The sequence below is a fragment of the Excalfactoria chinensis genome, chromosome 5, assembly GCF_039878825.1.
Source record: "Excalfactoria chinensis isolate bCotChi1 chromosome 5, bCotChi1.hap2, whole genome shotgun sequence".
NCBI classification, from domain to species: Eukaryota; Metazoa; Chordata; class Aves; order Galliformes; family Phasianidae; genus Excalfactoria; species Excalfactoria chinensis.
The window spans coordinates 31,647,468-31,664,009 of record NC_092829.1 but is presented as its reverse complement, the minus strand read 5'-3'; the positions used below and the strand labels follow the sequence as shown (position 1 = coordinate 31,664,009).

The window sequence follows — 16,542 nt, the reverse complement described above, 5'->3', positions numbered from 1 at the left end:
TGCTATGCGGGCTCCCGTGCCTCCTGAGAAAGGTAGAAAAGGTGTACATTTTGACTGGATGTTACAGAAAGACCTTCTGTAGGTTTATAACTTCAAGTTTTTTTTCCTTGTTCTGTTTTGGGATGTGAACACTCCTAGTACAGTACAGCCCTTCAAAACTGCAGACAAAAATATTTGGCAGCTAGATTCTCAATAGGGAAGAACATTGAAACTCTCATGTGGTAACTGGGACCCTGTTTTGAATAAACAATCATTATCATTACTTATTTGCTATCTGTATATAAGTAGTATCCAGAGTAACTAATTTAAGGCTGAATACACCTTCATCTAGCTAAACGCTTGTTCATCTCGCTTGATCAGCATCAAGGAACAAATCCTGCACATTTTACTTACGTGACTAATGCTACTAAAGCCAATGAGACTGCTCAGGTGAGCAATACCAGATTTTTGGTATGCCTTGCTCTCATCAGCAATCCTGGAACTGTTCAACTAAGCAAGACTAACGTTTGGCTCTGTGTGTGGAGAGTTGTCTTCAGTGTATTAAACAAAACGTGACCTTTACAGATTCTCCTTTTCTGTTGTAAATGTGAAATCTACGCTGTTTGGGGAACCTCTGTGTTAGTACTGCTGATTCCAAATAAAGTCATGGTGATGGGACCCTTAGTAGGAACTTGCTTTGCCAAATTCATAATGCAGCATTATGAGAAAATTAGCTCATTGGACCAGATCCACAAACTGTTGTAAATCTTGGTCACCTTATGGACTTTACTGGAAGTGTGCCAGCGTACACCAGGAAACAAATTGGATCATTCTCCTCCATTATGCTCTATCGCTATCATGTATATTTTCTTTTGTATTTATATGCAGCTGATGGTCTTTCTTCGAGGAAATTCTTTGCTTGCCTGTTTTCTTACTGCTGCTGCTGACCTTCTGTGAGCAACTTGCATGGCAGTGATGCGGGGTTACCATGTCTTGTTGCAATACCCACCCTGTCCCCTTCCCCCTCCCTGCTGAGTGGAGCAGATGGTGCCGATTCCCATGGAGACTCTTGGTGCAGCTGAGGTCTCTTTCCTGATGCCTCTGCTGTATCATGGGAAGTCCCCATGGTCTTTTTGGAGAAGAGAACACACAGCTGATTGATATCTTTTGTTTATGACTTCTAAGATTCTATTAGGATTACTTTTTATTTATTTATTTATTTTCCAACCCCCTGTTCTCTTCCACCTCCTCTTCCAATCTGTCCCAAAAATCTTTGGTCTGAAATTCCCTGCTCCTTGGGGAAAATTGCTTTTCATTACTGTTAATTGTATTACTTTGCATTCCTACAGATACCGACCCACCACATGCTTACTTTTGTAAACAATTATTTACATTTTTTTTTTTCAAGCAGGAATGCTGACTGTTCATATATGACAAGGATCAGTCTTGTTTTCTGTTTTAATTTAGGAGCATCATTTGCAATTTCTTATTAGCCACTTCTTTGGTGTTCCTTTCTGTAGCCTTTAGGCCTCCCCCTTTCTTGTATTATACAGCAGGGTGTTTGTTAAAAATCATCTTTGCTTCCACTGGGCTACCAGGGTATGCTGCTCACACCTCTCCCTGTGCTGGCTTCTGGTGTCCTTATCTGATTTGAACACCACATCCCTGTCTGTAATGTACTGAATTGCTCTCTCTTGACCCTTTTGATTTTTTCTGACCATATTGTTTGCTCTTTATAATTAGCTCAGTGGTTTTATATTGGTGAAATCTGGAAAAGAATGTCACCTCCAGTATTTTATTACCTTTGCTTTATTAGTTGTGCCAGCGTCGCTCCTAATTCAGCTTACTGTGTTGCTCCAGCATTCTCCTGCCATAGATGTCTCTGTGCATTTTCTTATATCGGATAAAGACATTTCCCCTGATGCCCTGCATTGTGCTACTCAACTTTCTTCCAAGTCACTCAAAAAAAACACTCCTTTTACACTAGCCATCCTTTGCTGTTCTCCACCCTTGTCTTTTTGTGCCAGATATGAAGCCAAATGCTGATGCCACTGAAGTCATTTGAAATGTTGCCATTTTGCCTCAGTGAGTTGAAGACTGCATTCACTGTCTAAAGATTCAAGTATTATGAATGGGGGGGAAGTGGGGAATGAAGTGACACAAGAAAAAGAGTCATTAAGCTCATTACACCCGCTGAACACATCCTGTGAGCACTCACTATTGTGGTATGTGTCCTCCTGTGCCACTGTTTTTGTCAGCCTCGCTGTGCTGTGCCTAATTTAGATTGTAAATGCCTCACATCAGACTCCTTCTGTTTAATTTCTCCTTAGCGTGGCATGCCCACCTATGGCGCTGTGTGTATATAGTAACTCAAGGAGAAGATGTAGTCTTCTGAAGGTCTTGCCCAGTTTAAGTGATAAAAAGAAAGCATTAAAAAAATCGCCCTTTTTGTTGTAACAAACGGGAAACCCCCAAGCAATGGTCAGAATCGCAGTGGAAAGTCACAGCTTCAGTAAATGACGGATATGCAGTGGCTGCAGCAAGGGGCAGAACAGAAGCCTGCTGAATGTTTTATTCATCAGCTTTATATCCTTGCCAGGCTGAGGGGTAGAAATCCTTAAAACCCTTTGTATTGGCAGATGTTTTCTTTTGAAAATAGGCACACAGAGGTGACCTACATAGGGTCTTCAGAAAATACTTGCCCTGGCTCAGTATTATGAGGCAAGAGGAGAAACAATTCCATGCGTCTTTTTATTTTTTTTCCCCTTACAGTCCAATGTACAGTCCCCTTAAATCCTGTCAGCCTCTCAGGTGAACCCTTAAGGCCTGGACTATCCCAGCTGTTATTTTGTAGAGAGCATTGGGCTTGGTCCAGGCAGCTCTAATGATGTGCTGAGTGGTGATTATGACTGAAATAAAATAGGCAAGATGCACTCTGTGCAGCTGGAGCTGGAGATGGGGAGCAAAGCGGGCTGTATATTGTGAGGAGCTCCATGACCCTGGGTCTACCCATTGCTTGCTAAAGTGCTCATGTCCTTGATTAGATATGGAGCAGTGCATTCAGGTTGGACCAGACTTTGATAGTGCCTGATGAGCAGTGGTACAATAGATTCAATTTTATTTTGTAGGTATCACAAATTAATTTCATTCTTACTGAAGTGACTGGCTAAACAAAGTCAATATTCCTTTTTGTGTGTGAGATTTTTTTTTTCTTTCCTTTCTTTCTTTGTGTAAGACTCACTTTAACATGTGATTCTCTTCTTGATCCTGAATTTTGCTGGTTCAGTCTTTACAACTTGCACAGTTCTCTTACTTTAGAGAGACCCTTTCATGTCATGTGGAAAGCCAATGGTGGTGTAGTGTGGGAGAGAGCTGCTCTGAGATCAGCTAGCAGTGAAGGTCTATCTGCCTTACTGTGTCTGTTCCTTTGATATTTGAACAGGGCACTTCTGTGCCTGTCTCTGCCACTCCTGAATTAGCCTGTCACTTCAGGCAAAACAAGCAAACAAAAAAATCAACAAAAACCACCCACAACCAAAAAAACTGGGACAGGAATATTATTCAGGAGTGGCTTTTCTAGATGACAAGGCTGACCGAGAAAATAGGTATTTAAGCAAAACATTTTGTGTTTACACAGTAACCATCAGTGAGTGCCTTGCATTCCTTAAAGAATCTACTTTCCAATTTTTTGCTAAGGCCAATGAAGGAGCATATCAGAGATAGTCCAATCAGTCCTTAATTTCTGCAGCTATCCTCATGTCCTACCTTTCCTGTGTTAGAATTCCTTCTCTGTCCCACTCTCAGGGAAGTTCCTTGGAGCAGAAACCTGTTCTTCAGTTTTTAGTGTGCTGTAGTTTGAGAAGTGATGGCGGAAAGCAATTCCATGCAGAAATCTCAGATAATCTCTCAGAAGCAAATGCTCATGAGAATAGTGGGGAAAGGAGACTGCAGGCAGAGACCTACAGCTGCGAGTCTCTTTGCCATGCACTATCTTCTAAGGATACTGCTGAAAGCATTGTATGGTTGATAGGGGATTTATGAACCTTTGCTTTATAGGATCACCTGTTCCTGAGAAACAGCTTCCCTTTCTGTCTTAGGACTTCCACTGAACAGAACATATCACAGGAGTAGAAAGCTAGACAGGGATGTATGGAATTTTTAGTGGGAGCCAATCACAAACTCCAGGACTTGTCTGAGCCTAGGGTAAGAAAATGGCTATTGTGGAAATGATCCCAAATGCAAAATATAGGCTTGGTTTTGTTCCTGTCACTTTTGAACAGTCAGTAGTTGATAACTGTTTTGTTTTGTTGTGCTTTGTTTTGCAACAGCCAAGAATTCATGTTCTCAAATACATAACTCTGTTACAGTGCTTTCTTATTTTTGTCCAATATAGCAAGCGCAATACCTCTGATACTCTGCAAAACAAGTACTGAGGTCTTAACAAGTAACTCTATTTTCTTCATGAGGTCACCTGCCACTTCAATTTCTCTACAACCCTTTTTTCCTCTTTGAAAATGTACCTAACAGTTATGTTTTGTGAGATTTTTTGTTTTGTTTCTTCAACACAGTTTTGTGTTCTAACAATATTAACCTATAGAATTCATCTCTGGTGTAACTCAGACTTCACAGAAACAAATTTGTCACTGAAAACCAAATCATGGATCAAAGATTTACAGTTAGAATCTCCCATGCCCTGTAGTCCTGTGGATGTTTTTCACATCAAAAGCAAGGTCTTCATTAGGATAAGTGAGATAACACACTTTATATTAAGCATATATGATACATTATATTAATGTGTCATAGTCCACAAGGACGTGCCTTCTTTTTTTTTTTTGGTGGGAGGATCATTGTAGCTGTCCATGAACCTTGTAGAGAAAATGTAATCATCAACATATAAACTTGCAGCATCTGATGGTACTCTAGCATTGAACAGGTGAAGTGTAACTCCACATCCACTCCTCACTTTTCCCACTGGTATGAAGAATAAAAGTTAAGTTCAGAAGCAATTGTACAAATTCTTAATGCACTCTACATCAGAAAAAGTCTTTGAAAGAATAACATGAGTTCAGATTTAATAAGCAATTTGAGCCTTTACTGGCATGGGAGCAACTTGGATAATAGATTTCTAGAAAGTGACTGTTTCCTTTTCTATTACTTTCACATTCCAGTCTGCAAAAAGGAGTAGAAAAGCTAAAATATAGTGAAAGTGCTCTGGTGGAATAGTGAGTCTCTACTGGGGCTTTCCTGTTATCCCAGAGGAGAACTATGTGCAAGTGGAATCTTAGCTTGGCTGTGCCAAACCAGTTAGCTTATGTCCGAACTGATTTGCTAGTGAGCTTCCAAGGTGGCTGGCTAGAGAATTGTAATGATGTTTCCTAAACAACTGAGTTCTGAAACAATGAGCTAGCTTTGTGTAACTGCCCCAAACTAAGACGCTTGAGATAAAGCTGTTTATTTTAACTCATGAAATTGTATAGACTAAGATTTCATTATGGATTTCCTATATAGGGCTTACTGAAGCAAGAGTACATGTACGTTATGAAATATTTATATGGTTTTAACATGGAAACATGTTGTCTCTTTCTGGCTGCACAAATTTTGGAGGAAGAAGATGGAAAAATACTGTGAGCTGGAGGCATTAAAGGGACTACCAGCACAAAACTTGCATTCAGTGGAAGACTGATGTTACACTTGACTTATACTTGTTTTTAACTTTTCAAATACATTTTTCTCATGTGTTCTGTATGAAGGATTTGAAAAACAGGGATGTCCAAGGGTAAGGAACAGTCAAAATTGCGGTGTAAGCAAACAGAAGCATTGGCTTTTTTTCTTGCAGTGTCTTCTTTAAAGTGACCTTCAGTATGACTTGTGTTAACAGGAGGTTAAAAAATCTTCTGATAAGACTGTAACTCTGGAGTTGGTCACATTCCTTTTACTGAAAGTGTTACTATAAGAGACCCTCAACTTTCTCATCCTGCTGCAAAAAGACCTGGTAATGCTGTGGGTGAACAGGAGGTGAACACTTTTGCCGGAAAGCTTGCAGCCTAGCATGAGCATTACAAAATCAGCACACAGTCCTCTTCCTTCTCCCCACAGGAATAAGCTGCTCTGCTCTTTTCACGAGGTCAAATTCTCTACTGAGTTTTAGTGGAGTATAATCTCTCCCTGATGTATATTTTGCCCGAATGTTAAATTCTATAGGATCTCCAACAATCGGTGTGTGTCAGGATCTCCACATCAGAGCTGATTTGGGCACTCACACGCTGTTCCATTAACATCAAGTTTGGGCTTCAGTTCAATAGTGACTCATTGAGGGCAGAGCATTGCTTCAGGAACTACCAGCTATGCACTCTGTACTTCCTGGGGTTTCAAACTAAGTCAGAGAAACACAGCTCTTCTTTGAAATATGGGTTCAATGAATACACAAGTCAGTGGTGTAAAGAGGGCAAATATCGAGGGCCCATAACCATACTGATGAGAAACATTTTACAATTGCAGTGCACCTCTGAAGATTCCAATGTTCAGCTTTGGAAGAGAGGGTCTTGTTCTGAAGACCCCTTTCTATGAGTGCCATTCATGAAATAGCCTCATTGGTGCTTGGTGATTGTATTCCATGCAGCACGGGCTGAGCTAGAAGGAGTAAAGGTCCTGTCTGTTTGTTTTAATGTATCACAGAAGATTGTTGAGGCTACCAAGAGCATTGGAGAGGAATATTTATTTATTTATAGATATGCTGTTTATATATCATAGCCTGATGAGAGGCCGGACTCATTACGCTTGAACCTAACATGTGACTATAGTTATCTGCCTCATGCTGAGTGGCTGTAGGCCAAGGCAGTACGTGGACATACTTGGAGCTACAGTTGTGCAGTGTCTCTCAGCTTGTCTTTGCCTCTCTTCTGAAAGTTAATATCCCTTTGGTGCGCCAGCTAAGTTTCTCTTTAGATCTCTCCTTAAAAATAAATAAGATTAGCTTTTAAAAAAAGAATTTAAACAGCAGTTCTCTTTGTTAGAGTTTATTTCAATTGGTAAAGGTGAGGGAATGCTTGCAAGGTGTTGACTTCTGGCTGGGAGGCTGGACATCAGGAGGGAAGCAGCAGACACTCCTGTGCTGTGGTGGCACTCAAGACATTTGACAAAGGCATTTCCCTTCACAGTTCTTTACTTGAGTCGTGTTCTACTTAGGTAGTGTCCACCGACTTTCACATTAATGGAATACACTGTTCATACAAGTTTCTTTCTGAATCACCGCTGTGAATTAGAATAATGGGATTCCTATAAAATCAAAGGAGAAGAAAGGGGGCAAAAAGTCAAAGGGGATGCATTTCTGCTTCTAAGCAGAGTGAAGATTCATTATTTTCTGCAATGTTGTATCTGATGTGAATAATACCAACAGAGTTATGCTTGCTGCTTATGAACTGTCCTTCTGAAAAGACAGGCCCTTTTGGCTGATAGGTTTTGTTGGGATATGCACGAGAGTTACTGCTCTCTGACAGAGTGGCTAATGAGCAGCAGAATATCTGTTGGGAAGGAATTTGTGTTGTTTCACTGAACACCATCCGTTTTCCTGCTTGGAAGCTCTTCTACTGGGACACCTTCACATTATCATTTATGTGAACAGGGAGCTACATTTGGACTTGCATCAAGTATAATCTTGTAATGAGAGAACCTATCCATGTGTTTTGTTATCCTTGTGTGTGAAAGTACTGTAGCAGAAATGCTAAGTCACAGCTTGAAGTAGTGATTAAGCACCTGGTAGAAGATAGGGCCAACCCAGGGTAGCTCAGATGTGTGTTATGCACCTGAGAACTGGAAGGGGTGGAGCCAGGATCCACCCCTTCCCAGACCTGATTTAAGGGTTGGCAGTGGATGCAAGGGTGTTTTGCTGGTGATCCCTGCCTACTGGAGGTCTTCCAGAGGTAAGTAGTTTTTCTTATTTTGTTTCTGCATCCATGGCTGCTGCATTTGGGCTTGTTCTCATTTGCTGTAGCCTAGCATTGTGCCACTCTGCTGTTATTGCTGTACTTTCCATCATATTATAGCATCACAGCATTAAAGTATGTTAACTACTTGTTTGCATTCCAAGCACAGAAACTATATGGTGTGGACTAAATGATGTATGGCTGGAAGTGTGGGATGAACAAATTAATGCCACTGCAAGAAGAAATAGCAGGAAAGTTGCACTTTGTGGCATCATGGAAAGCCTAGAATGGCAGACATAAAGATATTGAGCGATCTGTTCCTGGCAGAACTTTCTGGTCCTCTTCAGGGTTCATATGATCACAATTTGCAGCATGGATGGTCGTGACTTTGAAAGTGCTAACAGTAAAATGAGACTGGAATGACATAGTTGTGACTTTTGAGTGTGAGAGTGAACACCCTTAAGATATGCTGAAACAACAGACAACTCTTATAACATCCTTGCTTTGGTATCTTTCAAAATATGAAAAAAGCAACTGAATCAGTGAAGGAAGTGCAAGACTAGCTGACTGATGGCATAGTTCCGTAATGGTGTTTAAGCCAGTGCTGCAGTCTTGCAGTCTTTGACCTTGTGTCCCAGCACTGATGCTGCCTTTCCTTGTATGAGCCATGGAATAGTTCAGACCAGAGAACCAATCTGATTTTAAACATTTCTTTTAACATTGCTGTTTTACACTGAGTGACAATGCAAGAGCTTGCGCTGTCATAAGGGGAAAGCAGTGGGAACGACAGCAAGAGAAGTACAGAGGACATTTATTTTAAGGCCAGTGCTAACTACTGCTAGCTTAAAATGACTGTGGCACAGTGGCCATGTAGTGGGCAGGGAAGAAGATAATGTGTGTCTGGCTGATTGAAATAGTGCAGGTGTTGGAGCAAATGTAGCAGGTCCCGTTTGGAGAGGGTTTGTGTCCTCCCTGTGTCTTTAGCTTCTCTATCAGGACAAGTGCAGATAACTCCCTCGAGGGGCTCCTGTAGGGTTGGATTCAGTGAAGTCCTCAGGAGGTTTATAGAGATAGGCAGTGTTTGTAGATAGTAACCAGGTGGCTGTGCTGACCTAGAAAACTGGCAGCATTTACTCTTATCTGGGGCTGCACAAGTTTCCCAATGCAGTCCTCCCTTCAGGAATAGGAATCCTGGATTTGTCATGTGGGGTTCGTGCTGCACGTTCTGAATGATGGATCCTAGGACAAGGGCTGCATGCATTTTGGGGGGGGGGGGGGGGGAAACGACAGTGTGTGCGGGGAAAGAAGTGGTGTTTTGTCCTCAGTGGTGTCAGCTGGTTGCAAAGGTGTAGCTGTGTACGTTGCTGGGTGCTGACTTTCACTTTGACTCCTAACATAAGTAGATTATATCAGGTAGCATTTGCACGTGCATAGGAGAGGAGATCTAGCAGCCTCTCAGCTAGGAGAACAAGAGTGGGGTGTAGCATGAAAGGTCTTTAGGAATGAAGCTTTCTACTTACCTCATTGTTCCCAATTACATCTTTTGGGAATATCCCTTCAGGCCGTATCTATCATCCAGAAGAGGAAGAACAAACCACAGTGATAGTAGAAGAATTCCTCAGTGGTACTGAGGGATATGAAGAGGTGGTGTCCCCATTTAATACAGTGTCAAACTACTGTGACGTTAAGAAAGTGCACAGAAGGCTGGAGGAGGCTTGCCTCTCATTTGTCTGCTGAGTAGAGCTACAGGGAAACATCTTTCTGGTTACTCTAGGTTTTACCCTCAGAAGTTCACACATGCAATAATTCTGTTTACATCTGTTTCTGTTAATGCTCTCTCTCTCATTGGCCCCTTTACATCCCTTGGAACTTGCCAAGTTAAGAACAAAGGCAGAAGAAAACATAGGCAGAATGAAAAGAAGGCAGATTCTTCATTTTTCTTCCTTGTATTTCCAAAGCTACCTATCTGTTATTTACTATCGTAATATACTTATAGTTCAAAAACTGCTCTTGAACATAATGCTAACAGTCATAAACTAGCTTTCTCATGGAAGATTCTGTCTGTGCCTCTTTACTAGTCATAAAACAAATGCATATTTACCTTTCTGCGGTCAAGGCGACACTAACAACAGTGTTAAGCATGAAGTTGTGTTACTTCACAAAAAATATCCTTCACGTTGGTGTAACTTGAGAGAGCTGTGCTTTTGTGTCTCCCTCTTCTTCATTCTGGAGTTGTTCCCATCTTCCAGCATTATGCATGGTGAGTAGAAGAGGTGTAAAATATTTGGTGTATTTTTTTTTTACTTCTGTTTTTTTTTCCCTTGACTATATTTTTAGTGCTTTAATGTTCTGATTCTTAAAAGAACATTAAGTCATAGTTCTCACTCAGTACACCTTGCTACCGCTATTTCACAGTAGTTCTCAAGATGGCCTTATCTGAGAAAAAAAATTATTTTAGTATTTTCACCCCCAGTTTGTTAACCTGACAGCACTTAACAGCACTTACTCTAATGGCATTGTATGAGCAAGTTGTGTTAGTGCAGGAATGATAGCTGAGGAGGAAACACTGTGGAGTCCCTGAGAAGGAAGCTGGGAGCAGAAATGCAGGACATCCTGTACCAGGTGTCAGCCTCAGTGCTGCTGGAATCTCTGTGCCTTTCTCTGCTCTCAGCCAAAACTGCCTGGCCCCTGTCTTGGTAGGAATGCTGAGAATTTGGGCAGCACTTTGACCTGCAGGCTTTCCATACAGAGCCTGCAGTGCTCCTGGGTCAGCTTTCCCTCTGATTCTCATCTAATAATAATACATATATATTTATATCTATATCTATATGTATATAAAGAAAAAAAAAAGTGTGTGTATATAGGTATATGTATAGAAACAGAGTTATTTCTGCTGAAAGACTGGAAAGCCTAAGAATAAAACTACCAGACTGCTTTTGGCCAAAGCCAGAATGAGGACAAGAAGAAGGGAAGCTTTTACTTCTAGGAAATCAAAAAAACATTCAACAAAAAGCAGTCCTGTGCATCCACCTGGCAGGAACACACAAGTTTATTTTTGTCCTCAGAAGCAGTTTTTGGATCTCTGAAACATAACTCCTTGTTACGGCAAGTTTGAGGAGTTTGCCCAGTATCAGGCTGCTGAGGAATTTGCTTTGTTACATTTTGTCTCCTTCCTTCTGCTCCTCCTCGGGGAAGACATCTTTTAAAGCTCCCACCCCCTCCCAGAATACCATAGTAACTCACCAGCTTTGCCAGAAAATGCTTAGCACATTAGCGGGTTTAAGTGTCATAGTTGTAATCGCTCAGAAGGCCGCAGAGCTGCATAGATTTCATTCCAGCATCCTTTCCAGATGGTGGCTTTTTGACAGCACTCGGTGGGCAGCGTTACAAACTCATGAAGCCCATGGAACAGATGAAATATGAGTTGCCTTGCTGCATGGACAGGATAGCTGTGTGTGTGGATGTGGCAGAGGGAGGAGGGTTATGAGATCAGCTGGGTGTCTGTGGTGAGAGAAGTGTGAAATGGCAAGGGTAGGTTTTCTATTACATAGCATCCAAATAAAAATGGTTTTTATTATTGAGGTTTATCTGTTCTGGAGCACAAAAAGGATCAGTGCTGCCCTATCCAGCGTTCTGTAAACAAGCGGTATTTATTCCCTGTTGTTTTGGCTGCCTTGGATAATTTCTGTCTCCTGTAACTTATTTCTGTAATTGCCTGCATGCCAGATTCTGCTCTCAGCTGCAGGAGCCTAACACCCAAAATAATTTTTCCCATGTGAATAGTGTCCTGCAGCAACCTGGTGTAACTAAAGCAAGATTTGGTTGCTGTCTGAATTAACACCTTTGCACAAGAAGAGAGGCCCCCATGCTGCTAAACAGAGCCAGACAGCTGCTTATCTCTCCTGCAGATGTTCTCTTTGTTCCTTGATGTAAGGAGGCATGGTGGAGCACAGGAATGTGCCATATCCTTTCTGTTTCTTTCCCTTTTAGTTCAGGGCAGCCAAAAATGAGAGGGACCTAGGGACCCGTTAGCCCAGTGAATGGGGGAATGCTTAATAATCTCTTTTTTTTTTTTTTCTTTCTTTTTTTTTTTAATTTTTTTCCCTTGAGTATGGGATCTGACTTCTTGGCTGTGGCTGCAGACAGGGCTGATAAACACAGAAAGAACGTGTACCTCAGCTTCTCCCTCACCCCCCCTTTCCATCCCCCTGCCCTAAATTACCAAGCTGACAGCTTTTGGTTTGTAAGGACTTCTCTCAGAGCACCAGCTGGATTTGCACAGAGTCTCTTTCATGCTGCCTTGCAGGACTTTGCAGTGGGCTGGCTCAGAGCTGCTGCACCATTGCAAAGGTAGAGCTGGTGGGCAGCATTCTGCTTCTTCAGAACCAGCAGCCTAGTTCCAAGCTATTTCCAGCCTGTGATTTCTCTCCCTCAAGCAGAGTAAATTGTACTTTTTTCTAGGTGCAGAGCAGTCCCTTTTAGCTCCCCATGCCTTATGAGCTCAACAAGAGCTTAGATTCCTTCTTCTTGAAGGCAAGACATTGCCAATCATTGTCCTGCATTCATCAACGCTACACATGAATTCATCAGGAAACATCCTGCCCCTGTCCATAGCAGAAGCTTCTGGACCCACCTGGACTCAGCAACCACTTTGAGCTCCCTCACAAGGGTCAGGTGCTGCCTGCTGCATGATCAGAGGTGCCCTGCCTGGTATAGAGTGGGGTCTCCTGCATTCTTTTCTGACTTTCAGTACTTGTTGAGGTCCAAAGCCATTAGGGAGCAAATGGCCTGAAGTAGACTGATGCTGCTGGGTCCTGAGTAACTTTAATAACTGTTCAAATTGGCATTTCCTATCTGTAGGGTGCAGCCAGCTTGCAGCTCAGGGGTCATGTGTCTGACGAAGCTACAGGCATAGAAGCTTTGTGAGGAACGCAGCCTTGAGCACAGCTGTACACAGGTGATATGGCAAGATCCTACAGTGGCTCATCATTATTTTGCTAGTTTTTTTTTTTAATCTTTGCCAATCACCTGGAAACACAATGTACTGGAGTGGGTGGGCATGCTCTCTGAAGGGAATCTTTTCTATGGGTAGGAGCAGAGTCCACCTAGGTGAGCGCATGAAAAGGTGTTTTTCTGTTCATCTGCCTGTCTGCGTGCCTCCTACTGGGCAGTCTGTGGATGATGAGGCACAGTTGCTTACACTGGGTTGTCATAGTTACCTACACTTGGAAAAAGAATCAAGGAGGAACTTTCAGATTTTGTGGATTTATAGGCTTTTTGTTACTTTTAGGATGAGTGCAAAGTGTCTAATGCAACCTAGAATCTCTTAAAAACAAACAGAACAAGTAAAAACCCCCAGTTCTGAGTCTTCCTTCCAGCATTCCCCTGACGTTGCATAATGCTACAAATGCAAGCAGCATGTTTTAAGCAGGTGTAGAGTTGTGCCTCACTGCTTCCTGTGTTTCACTACCTGCTATCTGATTGGAATGAGGCTGCAGGTATTGACTGCCTGCGTGTGCTTGGGAACACTTGATTATACGTTCACTGAATTGCCAGCCCTTTACTGTCCTTTGTCCAGTGCTGGGGCTGTGTCTCCATTCACCTTTCCTGTTTCTCCTGTTTCAGCAGTGCTCTGGGCTGAGCTCCTTTGCATCACATCCACCATGCTGTCAAAGAGGATGTTACAGTGCTGGAACCAATTAAAGCATAAAACCAAGAAATGCATGAAAAGGGGAATTGTGTTTAAATAATCAAATCAAGGATAAGGAAAATCCATATAGACATGAAGAGAACATGAAATTCCCTCTTTGATGTTTTGTGCTGGGAATGTTTCAATCTCTTTTTAAAGCTCCTCCTCCACCTCCTTGCTTCTTGTGGGATTGTATCCAATATTCCAATGTTCATGTAATGCCTTGACTTTGCTATCATTCTTCTCGGGATAATTATAGGTTAGCATAATGTACCTATTGTTCTGTTTCACAAAGCAGCACTGTCATATGGATGGCAGGGGTGAGCTGGGGGGGGATCTTTGTGTGTTCTCCTACATCCATGCTATGTCTTTAATTTGTGTTCTTCCTTGTCTTTACATTTTTGCTTTTATTCCCCCCCCACACCCCTACTCCTGTAGTGAATGCTGTGCACTTTCCCTTCTTAAATGGTTGGCTTTGGTCTCTTTTTCCAGTTACACCAGTGCTGTTTTTCAGTTTTAGCTGAGTTCGTTCATATGATAGCAGGTTTGCCTTTCAGGTGAAAATAGCATGAAGGCTGAAGTAATGAGCTATCAGTATTTACAGAGAAAGCAGACAGATTATTCTTTCCAAAGCCTTATCAGCTGAGTGTCTTATATTGTCTTGCATGATTTTTCCTAGATTCAGAAAGAGGAAAAATCTCTTGCTGAGTCCAGAGCCTCCATTCTGCATTTGAGCCCTGCTGCACAAGGCACTGCACAAACAAGTACCAACAAAGTCCCTGCCTCTGAGTGCTCACACGTTTTTTCTCTAACAGCGTTTGTCTTTGCCCTCCAGGTGCAGGTGTGGGAGACTGCTGTTGAGTATTGTAAAGTGTTCTTGGTGCTGGGGCTTTTTTCTTTTTTTCTTTTTTTCTTTTCTTTTTTTTTTTTTTTTTTTTTTTTTTTTTTTTTAATTTGGTGGGCAGGATGTAGAATGTATCATTGGGTGCTTGAAAAATACAAAAGAAAGGCTGAAGAGAGCTAGTTAAATCTCCACTGTTGTACCCAGAAGATAAATGTTGGATCATAATTGGTTGAGAAGCTGTGTAATCAGTTGCTCAGTTTCTATTGTTGCCGCCTCCAAGATAAATAATATTCAGGGCTGGGGCTGTGTTTTAGCCAATGAGACTGTACAAGCAAATAGGTTCATCTTGATTAACTGCTGTTTATTTTACTGAAAAGTGCTTTTTGCCTTTGAGTCAAACGAGTGGTCTAGAGAGATGGTTCCTGACTAGTCCACCAAAAGAGAATGATGGTGAGGCATTTCTTTCTTTTCAGGACTTCACACAACTTCCTCCTCTTTGAATGTGGCTTTACCACAATGATGAAATGGGAAACCTCCAAACTATGGCAATTCTAAAAGCATTTTGTTGTGAGAGAGGAAATTACTGACTTCAGAAATTTGGATTACAAAGCCTCTGCTATCAGTCAGAACACCTTGTGTACCTAAGTCCTTCATTGCAAAGCACCTGCTGGAACAAGTGCTGCAGAGAAGGACCTGGGTGTCCTGGTAGACAACAGGTTGATCATGAGCCAGCAGTGTGCCCTTGTGGCAAAAAAGACCCATGGTATCCTGGGGTGTATTGAAAAGGGAGTAGTCAGCAGGTGGAGGATGATGATCCTTCCACTCTATTCTGCCCTGCTGAGGACATACCTGAAGTACTGTGTCCAGTTCTAGGCTTGTTAGTTCAGGAAAGATGAAACTTCTAGAGGGATTCCAGCAAGGGACTGTGAAGGTGCTGAGTGGCCTGAAGCATCTCCCTTACTAGGAAAGGCTGAGAGACCTGGTGATGTTCAGCCCAGGGAAGAGAAAGACTGAGAGGAGATCTTATCAATTCTTATAAATATCTAATGAGCAGGAGTTACGTGGATGGGGCCAGTCTCTTTTCAATGGAGCCTATGGGACAACAGGCACAAAATGGAGCTCAGGAGGTTCCATACAAACACAAAGAACTTCTTTACTTTGGGGGTGACAGAGCAGTGGAACAAGTGCCTGGAGAGTCTGTGGAGTATCCTTCTTTGGAGATAGGCATCCACGTAGGTCTTGAATATGTGTGCAACCTACCCTAGGGAACCTGCTTTAGCAGAGGGGTTGGGCTAGATAACCTCCAGGGGTTCCTTCCAACCCCTGTGGTTCTGTGTTATTCAAGTATGTGCAACTTTCCTCCTAGAAAATTGGACAAAAGCTTGCTCAGAGGTCAGGGCTTTCCCTTTTCTTCTGCAAAATTTGGGCTTCCTCTTGATCCTGATGCACAAAGCTAAAACACAGTTTTAATTTGAATGTTCCTTCTAAAATTCTTCGCATGAGTTCTGAGAAACAGTCTGGCAGGTTCATCCAACATTGTCCTTACTGGATTGTTCTGTGAAGCCAGTAAAATCTGCTCTGTCTTTGCACACCTATGTGGATTTGCAAGTCAGAAAAAGCATAGTGCCCATCCATGTGTATGGAGAAAAAAGGACTGGTGGATGAAAGTGGACTTCCTGCTGTGCTCCTATAGCATGCAAACTTCTTAAAACAAAAATTAATCTATTTTGTAGTGATAATTTGTAGAACTGTCTCCAAAACAAAAGAACTAACACAGATGCATGTTTTGGCAAGCTGCAAATATTAAGCAGCCAACCTTTCTCTCTGGTGTAACTCTATGGACTTCAAGGGAATTACAGTAGTGGCAGTGAGTTTTGCCTAAGATTCCTTGGACAAAAATGTATCTAGTGTCCTGAATAATGGCAAATGAGACTTGATGTTTTAGAAATGGGTGAGATCTTCTGCAGAAGTACAACATGCTGGGACACGTGTACATGTGTGAGTACATGTGTGAACATGCCTGGATTGTTTTATGGGGACATTCCCAGTGCTGGTGTATTTGTAAGCCAGCTCTGAATGTGAGGTATGTGCTGAAGAAGTTTAAGGAT

At 42.1% G+C, this 16,542-nt stretch overlaps 1 protein-coding gene across 6 annotated transcripts in view; it reads left to right on the top strand.

Moving 5' to 3' along the window:
• Positions 1-16,542, top strand: part of DPF3 (double PHD fingers 3) — a 166,817-nt gene that overhangs the window by 32,686 nt on the left and 117,589 nt on the right. The window contains exon 1 of one of the 6 annotated variants that reach the window (XM_072337812.1): positions 7,880-7,898. The exons of the other annotated variants lie outside the window; for them this stretch is intronic. The gene's annotated coding sequence lies outside the window, so the exon portion shown is untranslated. Of the gene's footprint in view, positions 1-7,879; positions 7,899-16,542 lie in introns of those variants that run through there. 6 annotated transcript variants of the gene reach the window in all.